Source organism: Cryptotermes secundus, unplaced genomic scaffold, assembly GCF_002891405.2.
Source record: "Cryptotermes secundus unplaced genomic scaffold, Csec_1.0 scaffold1025, whole genome shotgun sequence".
In the NCBI taxonomy this organism is placed as follows: Eukaryota; Metazoa; Arthropoda; class Insecta; order Blattodea; family Kalotermitidae; genus Cryptotermes; species Cryptotermes secundus.
Genome location: NW_019730118.1, coordinates 1,774,631 through 1,793,461, shown reverse-complemented (window position 1 = coordinate 1,793,461; position 18,831 = coordinate 1,774,631). Strand labels below are relative to the sequence as shown.

The window sequence follows — 18,831 nt, the reverse complement described above, 5'->3', positions numbered from 1 at the left end:
GATGAGAATATTGGGATCTTAAAAGGGAAGTAATAAGAGGGGAATGTAGGAAGTTGTGTAATGAGGATCTTCATAATTGTTACTCAGACTTGAAAGGATTCTGACGATGGTGTATACTGTACTTCTTTTGGCTTGTTTTGGACTTCATCCATCGTCTGGTATGTAAAAGACAAAAGACCACGACGTTTCCAGTGATTGAGACTAGCTCTTTCTAACGGGCCCAACTGAGTATGTTTATCCTTCCCTACCCACCTGAAGACGGAGACAGATCGTCGTGGTCTTTTGTCTTTTACATACCAGACGATGGATGAAGTCCAGAACAAGCCAAAAGAAGTATAATTTTTACTCTTCACAAAATGTTAATTATATAATAATTTAATCAGGGAGATTTGAGTTGTGCGAGAGGTGTAGCACGCACGGGAATTAAATACACAGGTATATATGTGAAGGGAAGTGAGTACTTGAAAGACTTAAGTGTATGTGACAGGATAATATTAAAACGTAGCTAAAGAAATAGGATGTGATCATATTGGAGTAGATTGATCTAGATCAGGGAAAGACACAAAAACTGTGGGCTCTTAAGCGGGCGTTAAGGGATTTTCGGGTTGCGTAAAGACAGGGAATTTCTAGACCAGATGAGCGATTATCAGTTCTTCAGAACGAATCCTGCTTGTTGAGTCTGTAATGAATCTTCACTAAGAATGTAAACACACTCACGCCCTCCGTATGTTTCCAGCACTCGACGCAGCTCTTGCCTTCCTTGCACACACACACACACACACACACACACACACACACAGATCCAGTCTCCTTCGTGGGGAACTGCATATGTGTAGAGTGTTCGCAGTTAAACGAGTTCATTCTCATTGTATTCTGATCTCCATTATTTATTTCCTGTTTCTGGAACCTTTTTTCTATTTTTGCTTTTTTCGTTTCAGTTAGTACTGTTTCATTTAACCAAATAATTATAATAAATATATGACATATAATTTACAATATTTTACTTCTATATTGACCACCTCTGTGGTTTACTGGTTAGAGTTCCTGGTTACAGATCCAGAGGTCCCGGGTTCAATTACCGGCGCTACTAGATTTTCTGAGAAGTAGTGGGTCTGGAACTCGGTGCACTCCGCCTCGTGAGGATAATTGAGATACTCCAAGGAAATAGCGCCTCCGGTCTAAAAAAAAACCGAAATTAATGGCCGTGGGGATTCCTTGCGCTGACCACGAGACACCCTCTGTCCCCTAAAGTTGGCACTAACTTCGCCGACAGGCTTGTACAATAGCCCAGAAGTGGCCGCAGTACAAAGGACTTAGTCCCACCCCACTACACTAAAAAAAACTTCTCCGACAAGCGGCGGTCGCTCGGTCGGTATGGCTCGCTTGCGGACTAAAACCACGGAGTTTTTTTGTTACGCTTATATTTACATATCTGTCTCCGAAAACCAGAGTCCATTCTTAGGAAATAACAATCACTGATATGTTAAATATACTCTGTGCTTCTAACGGAACCGGTTGATTCCTTAACTGCTCGCAATAGCATGCCATTTTCTCCCTATCCTCCAGGTGAATTCAGTCCACGCCTAATTTCTCTAAAATCCATTTTAGTATTATCCCCCGATCTGCGCCTCCATCAGTCGTCCAGCCCGTAGCCAGTCGCTAAACCGACTACTCTAACCCAGTTCCCTAGGTAAAAGATACTGTATCGGAAAATATACCACGCCCTCTTCTATCGACATCCTTCTCATTCCATCGTTTCATCCATAATCATCCTTTCATTCTGCTTTATATCCTATAACATATTATGACATGTAGACCCATTGCCACGGCGAGAACCGATCCCAGGAGGAGAGAAGGCTGGATGCTGCTGGAACCGGAAGAAGTGCAGGTGCCAGCAAGACATCGAACTACCATCCAACAGGACGAATGCATATGTCACAGGCGCGTACCTTCGGAATAGAAGAAATGGCGGTAAACCTGCAGGCTACTTGGGACGAGCAGCCTAAAGGAGGGAGTAATGTGTCACGTAGACCCATTGCCAAGTAACAGCTGTGTAAACAGGCGACATGTTGCTAGGAAACACGTTGTTTCCCCGGAAACGGGAGAATACGCGATAATGGAAGAAATGTTCTTTATGCGGTCCGTGCGGGAGCAGTGTAAAGAGGGCAAATAGTTCAGTTAAGTAAGATTAGAGTCGAAATTTTGAGAAGTTAAAAAGCTGGTAGCTGAGGCTGGGGTAACTTCGGGAACCCAAAGGCAGGGGAAGGGCCGCCGTTGGAAGCCACTACCAAGCAACGGCTCGTGAAGACTGAGAAGACTATGTGTGCTGTAGTTATAATACGTAACACAGTGAAACTGTTGTCGTTTTTTGTAGTTAAATGCTATTTACGAGTTAAATAAATCCGATTGCTAATCCATGATCCGTCTATCGTCAGTTATCACGTGACAGTATGTATCTGGCACATCATAGTTAAATCAAGGAACAAGGAACGAGCAGAAACGCAGTTACAGAAAACGCGCTCGAATATCATGATATAATGGTTAATAAAAATCTCGACTTTGTATTTGGGATGCCCCCTTTCCTACTTCCAGCCATAGCTATGCTATTTTAGCTATTTAGAGAAGGTGGGTTTTCCCCATGCACCGCGACCAGTTTGATCTATTGTGCTTCCCTCTATGATATTCTACCAGTCTCTATACCCTACCGATTAATGGTGCGTACCATCAGTCCCGCCGAGCAAGCGAGTTCGGCCACTTGCTTAGCGGTGTCTATAATGTTTCCCCCATCTATCAGAGGCCTTAGAGACTATTGTTGGGCGGGAAACGTCCTGGAATTTGGCTCAGTGATCCCCTTTGGGGATATGAGGTTCTTTTACGTGCCGTAAAGTTACGACACGGGACACACAGCTTAAAGTCCCTCCCGGAGGACTTGTTCCCTGAATTTTTCCGCCCTTAAAAATTCGACGACCTCCGCCGGGTATTTGAACCCGCGTACCACGAGTCATGAGGTGGGAACGTTACCGCTAGGCTACGGAGGCCGCTACTTCCAGCCATAGATCAGACATATTTATTGAAAATACTCGAGGTTTCCCTTAGTCTGTCTCGACAGATGTTGAGATAATGGAGCTAAACTTGTAAGCTAAGACACGAACATCCAACAGTAACGCAATTGAGAGATTTTCGGCCATCTTTATTTATTTAACAAAGCTTTCTCAACTGAACAGGTAGTTTAGTGGCCAAGGAAATTTGGGCCTTACATGAAAATGTGAATGACGGGGAAAGAAGCTGCCTGGAGAAATTTGGGTCAGTGTAGCTGACCTTCGGATCTGGAATCCGAACTCCGGAAAACGACATAGCAACCCGCTCTTCGGCAAAATTAGTAAGGAAAGGTGAAGTATGATACAAAAGCTTCTATTCTGCACCAGTCAGGATACTCGTACTCGGGACCTTATTCCATTAATAGAAAGGGAGGAAGGGAAGCAGGAGTAATACATAAAGAGAAGGAGAAATGAGTCCCTGCATTCTGGCAAACGTGTGCCCATTTTACTGACCTTAAGAGTTGAGCCGAGCGTGAGAGTACCGACAAACACGCCAAAACAATGTAGAAAAGGAAGAAATAAAGAAAGAAAGAAAGAAATAATAAATTAGGATCAAGAGAAAAAATAAAAGAGAGGAAACAGAACAGAAAAGTGAAATGAGAAAGTAAGAAACATTCCTTACAATTCGTACTTCCTAACAATGCTCAACCATTCATTCCCCATATTAATTAAGGTTATTACAATACTCGAGTTAGTGAGAAATTTAGTCGTGTGATGTCGCTAGTTGTAGTAATCCACGCTGCTGTGATGCAGCATGAGGGGGTGGGTTTCATAAAACATATCGCAGCTGCACAACCCCCTGGAGCATCGATTTGAAGAGAGAGGCCCTGTAGTTGTATTAGAGACGCCCCCTACGCATAGAGCTTACTGGCAGTGATGCTCAGTGTTCCATTGCGTCTAGTTGGTCCTGACGCGAGTGTGGGACGCCGTGGGAACCGAAACATAACCTCAAACACTCAATAACAAAGGACAAGGTAGAGTTTACAGCTTGCTTATTGCAACGTGTTTTTGTACCAGAACGAGTATTTGCTGTTGTCACTCAAAATGTCAATGTTGATCGGTGCTTATACGATGCACATGGAGTGAACAAGTGACGGGGACCTGCGCTAGTCTGTCCGCATGCTGTGTCTCCGGCTCTGCTAAACGAGCCTTAATTATATTTGGTGTCGCAAATCTGCACTGAGTGTTGTCTTGTGCGTCTAATCTTGCCTCATATTTGTCGTGTGTATCCCGAACTTAATATACGACTCAAATCAAAGGTTCTTAGTTTTCTCAGATACGCCTGTTCAAGTAGAAGTTCGTGCATTGTATAAAGCATATAGTTTGTTGGGATATACAATTTTTGCTTGATATTTTCTTAGATATTTAATGAACTGGAAGAAACAGTGTGTTCCGACTCTTTACAACAACGTGGATCTACCCATAAAATTAAAACGAGTAAGGCTGTCCCGGTCATTAGCTAGTTAAGCACTACGCCGTGGAGATATATGGGGGAGCTGATGTATAGATCCACGTTTTCTTGCCCTTGGCACTGGTTGGAGTTGAGTGGTCAGCTTTACGCCCCGGTCACTTTACCCCTGGGAAAAAGTCCCCGGTGCCCATTTGATAGGAGGCTGGATGGGCCTCAGAGCCAGTCTGAACGACGTGGAGAAGAGAAAATTATTGACCCTACCCGGACGCGAACTTCGACCCCTCAGCCGTCCAGTCCGTAGCCAGTCGCTATACCGACTGCGCTATCCTGTCTCCTATATGGTTAGAAAATTTGGCAGAAAATAGATTTCTGGGCTTATGTACCCTTCACAACAGACAGAGCGGCTATTCGTTTCCCGAGAACTCATTTATATAGAAGTATTTTTTTTATTATTGCTAGTGGAGTGGAAATAAATCCCTTGTACTGCGGCCACTTCTGGCCTGTTGTACCAGCCCCAGATGATAGGTGAGGGTGATTGTGGAGCAGTTGGTGGAATGAAGATTGGCAGGGGAAACCGAAGTACTCGGAGAAAACTTGCCCCAGCGCCACTTTATCCACCACAAATCCCACTTGACCAGACCCGGGATCGAACCCGGGTCGCCGCGGTGGGAAGCCAACGACTAACCGCTTGAGCTATGGCGCGGCCTTGTATAGAAGTAACTAGTCACACAAAAAAATTTTGTCTGCAACATATGAAAATCTATGCCAATAAAACATGCATGATAGGAAAGAACATATTTTTATTAAATACGTGTTCCAGCCGTAGGGTTTGTAATATTATATATAGTGTAGCATCTTCTTACACATCACTTATTATTCAACAGATGTCACTGGTTCACCGTCTTAGTTCAACACGTCCCTAAAATTTGTTTAAAATTTGCGTCCTTTAAACCTTCTTTAAAAGGTTCTCTACATTGCACTGCGCGTTTCGACCGACACTGGTCATCATCAGGTGTTTAAAATTATTATTATTATTATTATTATTATTATTATTATTTATTATTATTATTATTATTATTACTATTACTATTATTAAGCTGTGTTTGTATTTTTATGCTGCCCTCTGCACAGTCGCTGGTGTTTTAATGTCCGTATGATACTGCTGTATTAGTATTAGTAGACCATAAAATTAGGTATAATTTGTTGCTAATAACTGTTCAAAATATATTCCATTACACCCACAACTGCTGGTTTCCAGTACAGTAGAAATAAAAAAGTATGGGAATGACGCAGATGTATACAAGTGTATTCTCAGCATTTGTACAATATGAGAACCTTTTCCATACCTTTACGTCGTACATCGCGATCCGCCAATGCGATAAATCTGTCGCTGATTAATTATGATACACGTGTGTCGGGTAATGCAGTTCTGCCTGCTAACAGAATTGTATCAGTTTTGGGATGGACGTATTTAGCTCATTGCACAAGATGATGCCTTTTGTTTTCTAACAGAGTATTATCATATTTGAAAATTAAATTAAATTAGCTTCAAAAATTGTTTCTATAAAATGAAAGGATTGCGATGTATGTAATTTCAGAAATAACATGTAAAAGAAGAATTTTGGACGAAATGATGCGTGATGACCATGCTGGTTGCGCTTAAATTACCCACCGAAAGTACCAGATTTCGATACTCGGGTCTTTCGTGTTGTTTTCTAAAGTACGAATGGATCTGGTGGCGGATTTGTCATTGATTTTAAGTTGCTCAGTTTATGATTCTCTATTCTTGGTGCACGCTGTAGCCTAGTTCGATTTCCAGTGATGTCATCGGATTTTTCAATTGGCCTAATCCTTCCAGCCGCACTGTGGCCCTGGGGTCGACTCAGCCTCTAACAGAAATGACTACCAGGAATATTACTGGGGAGTAAAGGGCGGCCGGCGCGTAAGACTGACATCCTCACCGCCACCTGTGAGCCGATTGGCTAGAAAATGTGGGAGCCTCGACGTCTCACAACCCTATGGGCCTTCACGTCCTGCTACAGGGAGAGCTTTGTCTTTACCATTTATCTTTCCGTATTTCATATCGTCTTGAAAATCACTGTAGTCTTCTTCATCATCATCATCATCATCATCACCATCACCACCTCCATCATTATCATTACGAAGGATAATTAATCTCTGTTGGCACCGTGCTTGCAATGACCAATGAGTAAATTTTGCAATTAATATTAATGGCACTTTACTCTGAACCAACATGAAGGGCCCCACGTAAGAACCCGAAACAAATGGACCTCATATTAAACTATTTATTTGACTTCAGTATTACAAAATTGACATGAATGGTACTAACTCTAACAGATATCTGAAATCGACTGATGATATCACCTGCCGTCCACGTGTGATAATTAGAAATGTAAGTTTGTTGAAATAAGGACTTCATTGAAACATGTTTATTCCTGAAATAAGTTACGTTATTATGTTTGATATGCCGGCCACGGTAGCCGAGCGGTCTAAGGCATGCACTGTCTTCGATCTCTCGGAAGCCGGGATCGTGGGTTCGAATCCCACTCAGAGCATGGATGTTTGTGTGCGTTTTTCTGTGTTTGTGTACAGGTAGAGGCCTTGCGACGAGCTGATCACCCGTCCAAGGAGTGCTACCGAATGTGTAAGATCTAGAAGAACCGAAGTGAACGGAGAAGTTCATGGACGTAGGCCTAGGCCCACTGGGGGCTGTAGTGCCAAGGAAAAAAAATTATCTTTGATACTGTATTCCACCATACTGAATAAGGTAGGGTAAAGTTGTCCCTGTACTTAACTAATTAATCATTACTCGACGAAGGCGTATGGGGAGTGGATGTATAGATCCACATTTTCTTGACATCGGCACTAGTTGGAGGTGAGTGGTGAGCTTCACGCCCCTGCCGCTTTACCCCCTGGGAAAGAGCCCCCGGTACCCATTGGATAACAGGTTGGGTGGACCCCAGAGGCGGTCTGGACGACGGGCAGAAATGAAAATTCTTACACCTACGGAAACTCGAACTCCTATGCCTCGGTCGTTCAGCCGGTAGCCAGTCGCTATACCGACTGCGCTACCCCGGCTCCATAAACTTGGTCTAGTAAGAACGTGAAATAATTCGTGGAACAAGAACCAGCCATCTCGGCTCCTCCATATTGCATAAAGATGTAAAAAATCCAACACAAATAACGTCAGTATTCGTTAATTACGCTAAGTCAGTTGCTGTGGGTTAAAATCCTGCCACAGGCTAAGATACATGTATCTACATCTCCAGTGCATGACAGCTGTGTCGTCACACCTGCGCCATGGGAGTTAGGCCGTGGGCGCCCCACCCTCGCCGTTCCCTCAAGCAGGCGAAACATTTTCAGACTGAATGCTGTGAAGTGATTCGAAGGGTGTGGTTACCCTAGCTAATCAGAGGAAAAAACAGAAGGAGAAATTATAAAATGTAATTAATCAGTATTGTTGCGTGTGAAACCGAGGAAGGGCTGGGGTATTCACGAAAGTTACGTTAGGGTATCTGACAAGGTTTGTGTGAATGCATAGGGCTGGTGTTTGCAATTAGATCCCTGTTCTGCGTCACTGAAGTTTTGCTTAACCCACAAGTGGTTAAATGTTCTTTTGAAGTAAATTCGAAAATATATTTGTAATGGGATATTCTTCCAGTATATACTACGCGAAACCCTTTCGAAAAACAAAATGTTTCCCCACGACAGCTTCAGGTCATAAAGCCTGCGCATGTGGGTCCCGTTTAGCTCAGAAACTTTTATCTTCCCCTGTCATATCCAAACAAGCTACGAGATATAGGCCTACAGTTCTGCCGCGTTCGCTCCTTTTGTTTGCCTCCATAACCGTAGGGCTTATAGTAAAAAAGTATATCGGCAAACACTGGGTTGTGCGGTTTTAAAGAGGAGTGTTACTATTACTGCAGATAGCGCGCACGAGTTATATTTACGTAGACAAAGATTTGATGTTTACCCGGCGGGGAGGGTTCATATCGTTGTGTTATGGGTTCTGATGCCGTGTGGTGCGACAAGTGGGTACCAACGTTTCGGAGAAATATACTGCTTCTATCTTCCCCCTAGAGATGTTTCTCCGAAACGTCGTTACCAGTCTAACTATGAATGAATGAATGTATGTATGAGGGGTAGGCCTCCTCGGCCCTTGCACCGCCACCTGCAGTGGTCTATTGTGCTTACCAGCCTAACTAACTATACTATGTTGTAACGTGGAACACCACAATTTGAATCTATTTCTACTTCACCGGTGTCCTAATCGAGCTAGTCAGTTGTCACTCGAGTCCTTAGTTACTGCTTCCGTCTCTGCCGCCGAAATCTGTGGTAGAATGGTAAGTTTCATGTGGGGGTGCAGGTGTGGATTTTCAATTCTAGGCCCAGAAACCCGCTGTCGCGACTGTGCGGTGTTCCTCACTAAACTGAACTCCAGAAAAGTTCTGAGAGAGTCCTCTCATCAACTCGGTTTCATTCGCAAACATGTTCGACACCACGCAGGCCTCAACATCTGCTGTTCATAAAATGCCATCAGTCCGTTCTATGAGGAATTCTTTTAACGTACAGCATGTACGTTTTTTATATCATCTGACTCCATGGAGCTGAAAACTTCATGAGAAGCCTCCAGTCGCTCACTTACTCAAAAATTTCCCAACATTTTGTGGAATCCCACGGTAAAAGGTAAAGTTATCCCTGCGCCATGAAGGCGTGTGGGTCTGTGGATGTATAGATCCACATTTCTTGACCTCGGCATTAGTTGGAGGTGAATGGTCAGCTTCACGCCCCTGCCGCTTTACCCCCTGGGAAAGAGACCCCGGTACCCATTGGATAGGAGGTTGGGAGGACCCCAGAGCCAATCTGAACGACTTGGAGGAGATAAAATTCTTTCCCGCACTGGGACTCGAACTCCGACCCCTTGGTCGTTCAGCCCGTAGGCAGTTGCTATACCGACTGCGGTTTCATTGCCATTTTAAACCGATAATGGTCTTTACCTTCGTTTCTTGATATTGAATCTCTCCATATTAAATGTTTGCATTGCTCGTTTGCTTACTGTCAGTCTCTCCCTACCTTTTGATTCCCTGACTGAGGAAAAAACACGAATGGTTGTTAACTATCGGTAGAGTGCGGAACGCTGTTTTTCACCGATATCAGTACACAACACACCTATCTTCCAAACTTGAAGGGGTCTGTTGCGCACACACTGCCGTAAAAAAGTGTACAACATTTTAATCTGAAACCTAAATGGAAGAAACCTCTTGGAGAACCAAGGAGCAATGGGAGGAAATTATTATAATGACAGTAAGAGAGACTGACTGTAAGGACGTAGAATGGATTCACCTGCTCAGGTCTGGGACTATGAGCGGGCACCTGCGATCACTGTTATGAACGTTCAGGTTTAATAAAAGGGAATTTCTTAACTAGCTGGTGGCGCTTGGATTCTGACTGAGGAACCAGATCTATGGATTTAGAACATGCGTTTTCTAAATGAGATTTCTCTTTGTAACATGAGAAATGTTAAGTAGAAAAGTTACAACAGCAAGTCTTAGTCCCGGGTACTGAGTCAGGCCGCAAGCGTGTTTCGTACCTTCCAAGTCAATTCACAATTCATAATAACGCTCGTCATTCTGTAACACCAGAAGCACATATCAGCACAGAACTCTACTTTCGTTGTCAGCTCAGACCGGTTAAATTGGCTGCTGCTCTCATAAGCAACGGACTTTAATTTTTAATTCTTTGTTCCTTTGTTCTTTTCGTGGAAATATTCCTGCCGAGCGACGGTCTCACAGAATAAAAGATTTCCATCCTGTATGATTATGCGATAATAGGATCTGGTACGAGCGGTACCTTCATAGCACTTTGCATTGTTATTTCAAGATCTCAGTCCGGAATGAATAATTCTTTTTTCAGTTCTCACTTTTTACGTGTAAAGTTGCTGTTCATGTTAATTTAGCCCATTTCACTAACAAATAGCGCGTCCTCAGGTAACGGATATAGAACAGGGCTCAGATGTCGAGGGTAGCTGTGGATATGTTCATAACAGACAGCCGACAGATGGTGTTCTATAACATAGGAGGTTTTACTCAGGGCTAACAACCTCTCACTCCAAATGTTCTATTTTGAAAGGGCCTCTAATGAGAATGGTACCCTGAAGCAGATTTATTTACTGATGTTTGAATCACCTCAGTTACTACAGGCGAGACATGACAACCAACGCATGCCGAATTTTGGTGGGGAAAGCGACCTGGAAGATGGTGACTTGGGAGATAGGAGGTTAAACTTTAGGTGGACGTTAGGGGAAGAGGTTACGTGATTGGGGGTCAGCTGGAACTCGCTCGCAGTCTTCTCCCATGGCGGTCTTCAGTTTACTTTATTTTATTTATTCGTAAAGACGCTTTCACTAGTTCAGATTACATAACGCCGAAGGACAGGATGATCAATGACTTGGAGCGAATATGGGAGGGAGTGGCCCTGACCTAATTTGAGGTACGAGGGAGAGACCATGAACATCCTCAGAAATCCCGGTCTCCTTCTCGAGATTTGAACCCGGTATCTCCAAAATACTGCCCACTCGACGACGGCATTCGGTCTCTGGCTTTTGTATTAGCGGTATTGAACCGCTACTAGAGAATGAGGAGGTGAGTTTTGGTTCTGCTGATGAAAGTTACTCCTTCAAAACCTTTCAGTGAGTCAAATGTTTCCGTCTACATATCCATCCGGCACTTTTCATCAATGTGATGGCGAATAATTCGTCTAGTTTTGTGAAACTGGGCCTCACATAAGCGTAGTTTGTTGAGGCACTACGTTACAAGCCCGAAGTTCGTGGGTTTAAGTCCCGATGAGATGGATTTTGTTTTTTACAATTTACCTAATCCTTCCAGCCGCACTATGGCCCTTGGGGTCGACTAAGCTTCTAACAGAAATTAGTATGAGGAATCTTCCTGAGGGATAAAGGGCGGCCGGCGCGTAAGACTAACAAACTTACCGCCAATTGTGAGCCGATTATCTAGGAAAAATGTGGGAGCCTCGACGTCTCGCATCCCTACGGGCCTTCAGGGCCTGTTAACAAGGATAGCTTTTTTTACAGCTTGTAAAACTATCCGCGTCGTAGTATCGACATTGGCGGCCATTGCAATTCCTAAGGTGGCCGCCCATATTAGTGCTACGTTGACCTGATCCTTTGCCACGTCTAACGCAGCAGAACGCAGTAAAATTAAATAGGCCAGCTCCTGCAGTCTGATGTAAAGGGATTTCAAATAGGCTGTATAAAGCAAATAATGACAGATAGGAGCGAACATAAAACAAGGAGGAGAGGGTCGAGGAAAAGGAGGGAAGGAAGCAGCTAAGAAAGAAGGAAACTGAAATAGGTAAAGGAGAAAAGAAAGCAATAACGAAAGATTAATTGGTCTGAGGATCAGGATTTGGTAAATTAAAACGTAATGGCAGCGGATTAGTACGTACATTCTTGTAATAGAACACTGCTGCTTCAACTGCAAGTGTTAATATAGGGTCAAATTATGCGGGAATATTAAAAAATTAAAAAAAGAAGGTAAAGCTGTCCCTGTAACAGACTGTGAAAGCCCATAGGGGTCTGAGATGTTGAGGCTCCCACAGTCGGCTCACAGATGGCGGTGAGGTTGTCAGCCTTACGCACCGGGCGCCATTTTCCCCCCCCCCCAGAATCTTCCTGAATCGACCCCAGAGCCACACTGCTGCTGGAAGGATTAGGACAATAGAAAAAAAATCTATGGCCTCATCGGGAATTGAACCCGCGACCTTCCAGCTTGTAGCATAGTGCCTCGGGAGTAGTATCATAAATAATGAGTAGGTCCGTGCTAAGGTAGTATCACAGACCGACCGTCAACATAACGGAGACTTGAATCGATCACCTCCCAAGTCGAAGTTTAGAGCGTTGCCACTCCACCTGCTTGTTCCTTAGTTGGCCAGTAAGTAATTCAGTTAGACAATTGGTACATTATTACTCAGACTCAGTGGAAATAAACATAGATTTAAATGGATATTTAAAAGCAAATTATAAACGTTAAACTCAGCTGTCCTGTAAATAACAGGTGAAGTGTTCAGATGCTTCATAACAGACCTATGTGGGCAGCTTAATTGACGCAGTGAGCTAAAGTTAGAAATGTGGTAGAGACACATGAATACCCGGGCGGTACTGGAACCTGGATTTCCTAGAACAGAGATCACTGGCGCCGACGCTCTGCAACGATGTCAGTGACGTAGGTCGACGCTGCGGCTACAGGCTGTACTTCACTCATATTGAAGACAGCTGTTAATTGACGGTGCTTCCAGGAATAGGCAGGAAATATTTCAGCTGCAAATGTTACGATAAGCACTTCACTACTTTCCGAAATTTATTTTGAGGCATATGTAAGGATGTAATAAATGGCACTTTCCTTTCCTGTTTAAATTATTTATTCGGAATTATAACTGAGCGTAGAGTTCTGTCTTCTAGGATATAAGACAGTATAGCCCGTTGAAAGTCAACCGACGTTTCGGAGGAACATGTCGCCTCTCTCTTTAGAGTCGCATAATAAACCAAGCAAAAAACCAACATGAAGCAGGTAGCTACAGGTTCATTACCCTGTTCACAAGAGCTCGCCCCTAATTTTCTACATTGATCGAGATGAATTCAGTCCGTACAGCCGCCATTTTTCTGTAATATTCATTTTAGTATTATCCTACTGTACTTTTTTCCCTGTGGCGCTACAGCCCCAATTTTGGCCTAGGCTACCTCCGTGAAACTCTCCGTTTCACTTCGGTTTACTAGATCTTACGCATTCGGTAGGACTCCTTGAGCGGGTGATCAGCTCATCGCAAGGCCTCTACCTGTACACAAACATAGAAAAACGCACACAAACTGAACATCCATGTCCTGAGTGGGATTTTAACCCATGATTACGGCTTCTGAGCGAGCGAAGACAGTGCATGCCTTAGACCGCTCGGCTACCGTGACCGGTATCCTACCGTATACGTCAAAGTATTCCTAGAGGTCTCTTTTGAATTTCCCACCGAAACCCAGCACGTATTCCTCTTTCCTCACTTGCGTGCTACATGCTCTGCGTATCGCATTCCCCTTGACTTGATCATTCTAATTATATTTGGCAAGGAGTACAAGTATTGAAGCTCCTCAATATGCTTTTGTCTCCAGCCTCTTATTATTCTATCTCCTTCGGATCCAAATATTTTCCTCAACACCCTATTCTCAAACACCCTAAGTCGGTATTTTGCCCTTATTATTTCAAGTTTCACGCCCATACAAAACTACGTGCAAAATTATAATCTTGTATATTTTAATCTTCACGTTGTTAGACGAGGAGACAAAATGTTCAGAACTGAACGGTAGCGAGAATTATCAAATCAGATCTGCCCTTAATTTTGCTATTAGTCGTTATCGGGAAATAAATTGATACCAGAGACTTCTAGTAAGTCAGAACCTCCTCGGCCCAATTATTTCGAACTGCAAATTGTCCCACGATGTTCGCCCATCCTTGCAGTCACGTTGAGCATTCCACGCAGTGTCGCCTGCTCGTGCAAAGGAAAGTGTGTGGAAAGGCATAATCTCCATCGCGTCTGTCTCCAGGGACGCCCCAGCACCTGCGTCAGGAAGCTAAAGGGATGAACCAGTTGCGTTCGCTACGTGTGCCGGGAACTCCATGCGTGCGTCACATTGCTCAAAACGCTGAAGCCTTCTTCTCTGTCCAGGCTTCACAAAAACCGCGTACATTTATTCTCCGACGGGATTTCCAACTACTGAAAGGATTTCGAAGGCGTAGGATTAACCGTTAAAAATATTGTTCTTTTGTATTTCTAATTATCCGCACTGTAAGTGCAGATTTTATTATTATATAAAAACCTGTAAAAATAATGAATGAATTACGTCGAATCGAACTTAATGTCACATGGACATAGGTACAGAACTAACAGTACTTGTCCCAATACAAACTTTCGTTGTCCTCGTTGAGTTATTAGATATTTATATAATTTATATCTAGTTCAGATTTTATTAGGCACGCAATACTTGTAGACTACACTGACAGCATCGGTGAACAGTCTCGTCTGGTCAGTGTAAGCCACACTACAACTTCATATTTTTCGATTTCGATTAAATTTGGTATCGAAGGTCTACTATATTCGTTGTGTGACTAAATAACCTAATTTATATAAGCTTAACATGATCACTGCTATACAGGGAGTTCAAATCGATCTTTAGTTTATCGACAACTTCACTCACTCACTCACTCCTGGAGCTAATCCCTTCTTGAGAAGCCACCAATTGTGCAGTTACTCAAGAACTTTCCAACATTTTATGGACCCCGAAGGTTCATTATCGTGTTCACAAGAGCCTTCCACTGGTCCCTATCCTGAACCACATCAATCCAATCCACACCATCCCATTCCATCTCTCTAAGATCCATTTTAATATTGTACACTAGTGGTCTCTTTCCTTCTGACTTTCCCACTAATATCCTATATGCATTCCTCTTCTCCTCCCATTCGTGCTACATGCCCTGACCATCTTATCCTCCTTGACTTGATCATTCTAATTATACTTGGAGAAGAGTACATGTTATGAAGCCCCTTATGCAGTTTTCTCCAACCTCCTATCACTTCATCTCTCTTCGGTCCAAATATTCTCAACACCTTTATCGACAACTTATCTTACAAAATGCTCTTGCATGATAACTTAATGTAGATATAATCAAGAAAATTTGTATTAGAAATATTTTTCGATATGACGAATACATAAAAATTTTATTGAAAAAGTAATTAATATTCATGCAGTATCATATGTGATTTGCAGCAGTATGTCATCCGTGTGAAGATGGCGTTATTATCCAGCGTTTCTAAGACTGTCCGTGTTTTCTTTGTTGGTGATTGATGTGTTCAGTTGCACAGCCGCCCACGGTGTGTATACCCACAGAGCATGGGTTGCGTCTTTCCCCGGAGACGGAGGAAGCCTCCGAAACACTGTGTACTGTTTCGATCTACACAGGGCCGGTCGCCCGAGGAGACTTCGTTCCATACATGAGACATGAAAGCTTCAAATCGTAAATATGAATAGCAACGTTAAAGCCAGCGATAGGATACACATTTCCAGTTCTTTGCAATTAAGCTCCATATAAGAAAGGAGATAGCTAACAGATGCATTTCTGACCGAATTTTGTAGGATACTGCAGTTTGTTAAGGGTGTGTTCTCTTGAAAAATTCCTTGTAGTTACTACCCTTGTTTCTGAAACATATACGTAATCAGAGCTAGTAAAACTATTGGCTTCTCGCTCTATTTGAGACTGCGATTACGTACTATTACATGGAATATGCGGTAGTTGAAACATATTCACTCGAACAGAAACATTAATTGGAGTATACTCGTATTTACGTGTGTAGTTTCTGCCCCTTATGGGTGCCAGTTGAGCAATTGTAGCCCTGTGCTATCAGAACATACAATTCGCTCTTTTGTTTCTAACAAAATAGTAGTGTTTGAAATGAAATATTTGCATATGGTTTTGCAGTTTGATAATTGAAATTATTAATCTATGTGACTACCTTCGCACGAAAACTCTTCTTTTTCTTTTCGAGATAGTATACTTCATTTAGTCCAAATCGCGTGTGATTTTTTTTAAATGGCTCTTCCAGTCTGTTCAGGGCCCTGGCGTATTTTTTTCAGTTCCGTAATTATTTTTCACAGACGGTAGGACTCCATGGACGAGTGATCAGCTCGTCGCAAGGCCTCTACCTAAACCCAGGACAACATAAACACAGAATAAACGTACACACACCAAACATCCATGCTTTAAGAGAGATTCGAACGCACGATCCTAGCGTCAGAGCGAGCGAAGACAGTTCATGCCCTAGAACGCGCAGCCACTGTGACCGGCTGCATCGCGTGTGAGACATACGAAAATGTATAACAGACTGAGTTCATATTTCTTGAACTTTTACATACAACTCATATAGGAAATTTCAAAATTTCAAATTTTACAAGAGGAATGGAAGACGAATTATTTAACTGTTACCGTGCTGCGTACAAGGTACCCTACTCTGATATGCTTGCTCTTTTGATCTGGATTCTTTTATGTAGGAAGATGAATGAACGGTACTGTCCTCTCGATCCCCTTACCATTAAACATAAATTATTCCTGATTTCTAACTCCATGAGGGAGAGTTGTTCTTTAAAAACTGACAGTCCCTCGCTTAAACTGAAAAGTCCTTGAGTTTTATGGGACCACATGGTTCATTACCGATTGTACACAAGTGTACACGTAAAGCAAGTGTCACGTAACTTCGAACAAGGCCAAGAGTAACCTTGAATGCGCAGAAGAAAAATTTCAGACAAGGGGTGGGTTCGAGGGTGTGAGAAATGACAGGCGGCCAGTTGTACAAACAGTTGTTTGTCATTTCTCACACCCTCGAATCCACCCCTTGTCTGAAATTTTTCTTCTGCGCATTCAAGGTTACTCTTGGCCTTGTTCGAAGTTACGTGACACTTGCTTTATTAGGGGTGCTTTTGCATTACGTTTCGCTTTGCATTCTCGTAACCGTTCCGTTCAAGATAGGTTTCCTTTCAGCTTAGTTCCCATTTTGTACACCTTGACTATATTCTCAGTTCCTTTGCGTTACCGGAATATCTCAACTGTGCGAAGCAAGTGGCAAGACCGCAATTTAATCCTTGAACTCTGCAAAGTGTTCAGTAATTCGATTATTGCCTCTTAACTTACAGTCATTCAGTATTCGGGAAATACATAAAGGTACCGTTAGGCGTATAGGGATTGTGAAATTTAAATTTAACGCTTAACTTCCTGGGGTATTTTTTTAATGTTCTGACAGCCGTGACTTTGAAGAGTAAGAACTTCTGAGATGTAACGCGGCATACTTGCACCGAACTACACGACCGCGGAAATAAAGGGACCACTTTTCCTTCCCTGTAACTAGACTGCCGGACAGTTAGGGAGGTATGTTATTTCGCCTCAAGTGTCCTCGCCGGACAACGCGGTGAAAATTTATGTTGCCCGTTTAAATGTAGAGCAAAGTAAACCCAGATATAACTGACTTATGATGGTCAAGGTGCATAAGAACCGTGTTTATGACGAATATATACAGAAATTTAGACATCAAGTTTCATTTTACGTCTCAGCTACTTATGTGAACAGACTTTCCGTATCAGATACCTTCGTTGTTCCTCTAATGAATATGGATTACCCTGAGCTGAGCCCTTCTTGAGGAACCGCCAAATCTGCAGCTACTCAAGAAATTTCCCAGCATTTTATGGAACCCGAAGGTTCATTACCGCGTTCACAGAAGCCCTCCACTGGTCCCTATCCTGAACCAGATCAATTCAATCCATACCGTCCAATCGTATCTCTCTAAGATCCATTTTAATATTGTTCACCCACCTACGTCTTGGTCTTCCCAGTGGTCTCTCCCCTTCTGGCTTTCCCATCAATATCCTATATGCATTCTTCTTCTCCCCCATTCGTGCTACATGCCCTGCCCACCATGGATTACCCTCGCTTCATTAAAATTAATTTAGGAATTTTCTGTTTTCCGGGAAATAATTATTGAATTGAATTCATCTATGTACCTTTCGATATACGGAATGAAGGCTTGTTGAGTATGTTTTGGTCGTCTGGCATACCGTATGTTGCAGTTTAGTTGCCAAGAATTAGACTGTGGATTAAACCTTATCATCCCTACCAACAAGCTCTCGAGCTTCATTTCATATGGTATAGGCAACACTGATTCCTAGCATTTCGTACCTGGGACATGCATCACACATATGGAGAACGGCAAGCGATCACTTGGAAGATATGACGTAGATTGGAGGCTAATGTCAAAGTGGGTCATAGAGAAAAGGCACTTGGAATTGTGGATTCGTTTTCATGGTTCAGAATACAGTTCAGTGGTAGGCTTTTGTGAAAAAAGTAACGAACCGTCGGAGGGAATTTCTGGACCGTCTGTATAGCTGTTAGTTTTCAATTTACTCCCTGTATCCATTAGAATTATTGTCACGTGTCCGGGTTTCCGTGACTAATAATAACGGGTTCTGGTTTCGGTGATTGGATTTACTGTCACTTATACATTTACATACTTCGGGACTACAGGCAATTATAGCAATATCGCTATTCTGCACACGCACTAGGATTCTCCGTCTTTACTAGTCGCATTCTTGCAACGGATTTATCACAGTCTCATTTTAACTTCAAATCACATGTGAAGTCTTCTTGGCACCCTCAGATTCCCCTTTTGCCATTTCTGCGGCTGCCATTTCCGAGACTCGAC

General features: G+C 42.9%; 1 protein-coding gene across 3 annotated transcripts in view; it reads left to right on the top strand.

Annotated features, from left to right (window-relative positions):
* Positions 1-18,831, top strand: part of LOC111866279 — a 658,988-nt gene that overhangs the window by 250,897 nt on the left and 389,260 nt on the right. Inside the window, exon 1 of one of the 3 annotated variants that reach the window (XM_023855078.1) lies at positions 4,011-4,072. The exons of the other annotated variants lie outside the window; for them this stretch is intronic. The gene's annotated coding sequence lies outside the window, so the exon portion shown is untranslated. Of the gene's footprint in view, positions 1-4,010; positions 4,073-18,831 lie in introns of those variants that run through there. 3 annotated transcript variants of the gene reach the window in all.